Raw genomic sequence first — 5,723 nt, 5'->3', positions numbered from 1 at the left:
CTCTATCTTCAAGTTCATTGGATGATGATGTTAGAAGGGTATATGTTCAGAACTTGCTTATGAGCAATAGATAGGCAATGATTGGTCTAAAAGCCACCAGTAGGTTTACTGATTTTTTGATCATGTGACTGAACATCAGTGAAATGTTTGTATTTTTTTGTTTGTGGTGGCTTCTTATGTAAGAACTAATGAAGGGAGCAAGTATGTTTAGAGCAGGCTGTAACTATTTTGGAACCTTTGTGTTGCTTGTTTTTGTTGTTGTATAATGAACACATAATATTAAGCTTAAATGTGAGTTTTGTTTATGCTTTTTCCCTCTCTATATTACATGGTTTTTAACTTTAACTTTGTAGGAAAATGCTGAGCAGGATAAAAGAAGTGCTATCATCAGAGCTCAGGTGAGTCTCATCTCTTGTCAAATTCCTCAAACAAAGTTTACTTGAGTTATGATAATCTGCTGCTGAACCTTCAGGTACCATTTGAATTGGAGGTGCTGATCTGCTGCTGAACCTTCAAGACATGAACTTGGAGGTGCACAAGATTAAACAGGTAAACTGATTTTTTTTGTTTGTTGTTTTTTTTTGTGTGTAAAACCTTCCAATGAAATGTGAACAGATTATACCATATGATCTAGGCTGTATTAACAGATTCAATGCTACTGTATTAACAGATTATACCATATGAACTAGGCTGTATGAACTAGGTTTGATATACATAGTAATAATAGTGTGATTGACTGTAGTGACATATTTATATTTTGTAATGGTGTGCCATAAATTAAATTCATGTTTAAACTCTTGTTAAATGTAGTATATATTGTGATTTTAGTTCCTTTTTTTTATGTAGCATGCTCATCATCAATGGGGAACAAGCTACTTTGTCATCGTTGGATTCAGTAGAATCTGGCAGTAGTTGCTTGGCTTGAACTTGGAGGTGCTGATCTGCTGCTGTAAACATCAGGACATGAACTTGGAGGTGCTGATCTGCTGCTGCAAACAAATTAAGGTTATGATGATCTGCTGCTGAACAATCAGGACATGAACTTGGAGGTGTTGATTTGCTGCTGCAAACAAAGGTTTTCTTTCACAGGTTTCCTTTCTCTCATTTGGATTCTGCATATTTCTTTCACGTGTTTCTATTAGTTGTTAAGGGCATATCCATATTTGAGGTACTTGGTCTGTGTTTGTTGGTCTCTTTTGAGGTACTTGGTCTCTTTTGGATTCTGCATATTTCTTTCACGTGTTTCTATTAGTTGTTAAGGGCATATCCATATTTGAGGTACTTGGTCTGTGTTACTTGTTAGATGTTAGATTGTTATTGTTAGATGACCAAGATTGTTTAGATTGTTAGACTAAGATTGTTATGTTTAGAGTAGTCTAGTCCAATGTATCACCAAACATGAGACATCTCTAATTTAGAACTTTTTTTCCTAATCCCATGCAACACCAAATGTGGCCCAGTATTAGTACAATTTAAGACAGTCCACACTAGTGCATGACAGTCTTAAGAATTAAGGAGGTCTAACCTAGTACCGGGTACCAAACGTGCACATAGAGTAATGATAGAGAGAATAGTGTGGCCTGGATTTCTAAACGGCCATAATTGAAAAATACAATTTCGTTCAAATATTGCGGCTGGGTGTTTGTTCAATCGCTGGTTCAACTTCAACCCACCAATCAAAGAAAAAAAAAAACTGAATTTATTTTAGAATTGGGCCACTAAAGAGGAAACCTTCACTCCCATCAGGCTGCGAATGAATCAGGCGTGACTCTAATGGTGTGTTTAGATTTGAATGCATTCTCACAAATTTAATAAAAAATAAAAAATTTCTAATTAATTGGTTTAGACTCTTTTTATCATTTAGATTCTTATCTCATGGAATTTGTATTTTCACGGGAAAATAATCGTTGAATTCCTTATAAAATATGAGTCATTTATCAATTTCCTCAACTGAGGTTAGTTTTAATACTAATTTTTGTCATTTTAAAATTCTACATAATGAAATCCAAATAATAAAATTATCAATTAATGGAATTTAGATTCATGGAATTGTAACTCCCATGATTTTAAAATTTTCGTGAACATTACAATTACTTAATCCAAACACAACGTAATAAAATATCAAAATCTAGGATGGAATTTTAGATAATGGGAGAGAGTTAAAAGTATATGGGCATGTTTACTAACCTGTAATGAAATTGAGAGTGGTGTAATTGATTTCGGAATTGGTGGATTCTGACGTTTACTAACATGTCAAGGTATTGAAATGGATGTGGGTCTTACTTGTTTATCATGAATCAATTCCTGATGAAACCCCTTATTCGATACCCAAAGGGGGGAGATGGGTATCAAAATCAAGGTAATAGAATCAATTTTTTCTCCCAAAAAAATCCTCACATAATTATAATATTTCTAAATTACCAAACCCTAAAAATATATATTGTATTTTAGGGGTATTTTAAATTCATTTCTTGTAATCAATTTTTTCTCCCTAAAATATCCTCACATAATTATAATATTTCTAAGTTACCCAACCCTAAAAACATATATTGTGTATTTTAGGGGTATTTTAAATTCATTTCTAGCTTTAGTAATTAAACTAGCTTTAATTCTGATTCCATATTGTAAGTAAACAACATCAATCGTAATTAATTTCATTCATGTTTTGATTCCTTATGGTAAGTAAACAGTAGAATGATATGAAATATTCTCATACCGATTCTTGTTAATACGGATTGTTGTTGATACCGATTCTTGTTAATACATATTGTTGTTGATAGTGGATTGAGCTGAAGAGTTTAATTTATTTTAGCAAAACAAATATCCACATTGAAAAATGACACAAATTCTCCCTAATAATTATAAAATATAAGGACAAAAGAGAGAGTAGTCAAACACAGTTGTAAATATTATAGTGTCTTGTACTTGTCACAAGTTTTTCTTTGTTTTCTTTTTTTATGTCTGAAATCCAGTAAGAATTTGACTATTTTGGTCTATGTCTTCACTGGTTCCACCCATAAAAAAAAAACTAAAAAAAAAAGTGAAGAAAAGGGAAAAGGGAAACTTCACTCCCTCGGGGCCAGCAATTCAGTTTAAACTTTAAAGTTTTATTGCAAAAAGTCCAAAACAACCATTGATGGGCTGTCTACTGTAGTATATATACTTTCTTTTAGTTACAAGGTGCCTAAAAGGGAAAAATAAAGAGCAAAAGAAACAAGTTAACTAGCTAATTTGATGGGAAAAATACGGAGCAAAGGAAACAAGCTTGTAAGGTCTTCACATTCCACAGTTCCATAGTCGTGGGTAATGATGTTCTTAGCACGACAATAGGCAACATTGCATAAATGTGTTTCACACACGGATTGAATTTTGCAACAAGAGATAAGAGACCATGGAGATGCAAGGATATATCACTGAGTAACAAGTTTATCTTGCAGAATCAGCCGTAATACAGGCCCCTACAGCCCCATCATTCGGCATGAATAATGAAAATTGGCTTCAGAACTTCTAATCCGACTCTTATAATCTCCTAATTAAGGTTCGATTTCATTGTCTTCTAAATTCTAATATAGGAAGAACCATACATTTTTGAAGCAGCCGTCCAAACCTTGAACATCACAAGCCATAATTTCATTTCCATTGATAAGGAGGGAAATCGCTGACAACAACCGGCTTATGCAGCAACTGTTACAAATTTACAACAAAAAAGAAGGAAAAGAAAAGAGAACTGCAACATGTTGTCAAGGAAAACAATCCAAAGAAGAAAAGCTCCCAAGGGAAGATAGAATATAAATAATTTATATGACCGCTCTACAGTCCAACTTCAAAACGCTATAGGCTTTCTGCCCGGCCACAATTCTATTTTCTCGAAATACTTGACTGGAACAACACCATCAAATCCTTCAGTCAAGATCACCTTGTTGTCTGAAATGTAGAACTTCATTCCCTCTGAAATATAAGATAAAATGAACATAGGCATGAGAAACCTGGGCATTTGTTACCCAATGCATAGACAGAATAAAAAAATTTATATGACTTGTTATACCAGCAAAAGCTTTTCTGATATCAAGAAAGATCAAAATGTTAACATCTCGTCGCATACCTGAAATACCACACTAAATCAATTATCATCATTTCAAAGGGAGCAGGTGTGGAATATAAATATATGATGGAGTCAAGAAGCATTTCTGACTGATCCCAAAAGCAAGTTAATTAATACCAAACACGTTCAGATAATAATTCTAGCAAACATTACCGCTGATCACTTCTCCATCTGTTGGCAAGCCACTTGCAACGTGAACATGCAATCATGTCATGCACTTCAGACCAGACTCTAATATCGACTCCAAATTCTTCCTATAAGTTCCATGCACGCACACTGCAGATCAGGAAAAAGAAAACACTAAAAATGTATTCCATATGAAAAACTAATAATTCTTTTTATTGAGACACAGAAGATAAAGACTAAGAAAACTAGAAAGTCGGGGAGTATAAGACTCGCAAGAAAGAACCTGGAACTTCTTCAAATGAAAGGATTGGCTTTAATAATCTCTCAGTTTCAACTATCTGCCAATATGCAAAGAAGAGACAAATCAATATACAATGTCAAAGCGAACCTGTATGGTTGAGGCTGAATCCGAGAATGCACTAAAAATAAATGGTTTCCTACGCTGGCATAATAATAAGTCCAGAATAAATGAATAATGGTAGTTCAAAGTATCGGTGCAGAATCAAGAAAATGAAGAACATCACAAGCTAGCAATTACAGAAGATAATGAGAAGACCCCCAAAAAAATTCATGAGAAAGTATGATTGCTCGACTGGCTTCTATAAACATTGAATCGTTGTTCTTGTATCGAACATGTTTCAGTAACTTCAGCCATACATGTATAGTTCATGTGGGAATTTCGCATCATCAATTTTATGTTGTTAACCATACTGGTAGGTTATAAGATGTACATTTGATGTGTGATAAGCATTATTTACTTGTGTGATATATACAGTTAGAACTCAATCAGTTAATGTAGTGGATAATTAATCATGCATGGGTATACAGAGCAAAGTTTTAAAAGCCCACAAGAATGGGTGTGGAAAAGAGGAGGGAAAGTTGAAAAAGGGCAGAGGAGCGGAAAGATGCAATTCATTTCAGCGATACCAATAACCACATTGGAAAATAGACACAAGATCGGAGCGGATTCAGTGCACCTTGGTTCACTTGAACCAGGTCACATGCTTGGACGGAACTCAAACCATCGTTAGTTAGTTGCTGGACACCAAAAAAAAGTGGAAGTACAGTAAATGCCAAAATTACTACGCAGTGGAGAGTTTCTCTCTCGCATCCTATGATTCCTATCCACTGTTTCAATCCCTCCATTGCCACCAATACCAAAGTTCATAGCCGACCAGTTATTCTTCTCAATCGCGTCTAGGTGGATGGCCGCCCCGAATGAGGGGAAGTCGCTGAAAAAAGTAATTCGAAATGGCGTCTGGGCGGGTCGGCGCTTATCTCTCTAACCTCAACTCTCGCCGTCTCTCTCACAGAGGCGAAGAGCACCGCCATCTCCGACTGTGTTCCACAATCTGGGTTTGTTCAAAGAATGGTGGGGAAGAATGAGATACTAGGAGTCTAGGATAGAGGATTAACACGTGCATATATAAGAGACTTCATTGATTGGTAGTTGAGAAGCCACGTATTGCTCCACTTGCAGAATCTCAACCTTCTT

At 35.2% G+C, this 5,723-nt stretch overlaps 1 pseudogene; it reads right to left on the bottom strand.

Moving 5' to 3' along the window:
- Positions 1–3,823: 3,823 nt before the first annotated feature.
- On the bottom strand, positions 3,824–5,560 carry LOC101298949 (annotated as a pseudogene).
- Between the last annotated feature and the right edge of the window lie 163 nt (positions 5,561–5,723).

This window comes from Fragaria vesca, linkage group LG7, assembly GCF_000184155.1.
Source record: "Fragaria vesca subsp. vesca linkage group LG7, FraVesHawaii_1.0, whole genome shotgun sequence".
Lineage (NCBI taxonomy): Eukaryota > Viridiplantae > Streptophyta > Magnoliopsida > Rosales > Rosaceae > Fragaria > Fragaria vesca.
The sequence above is the reverse complement of the archived record's forward strand: the minus strand, read 5'-3'. Positions and strand labels throughout refer to the sequence as shown.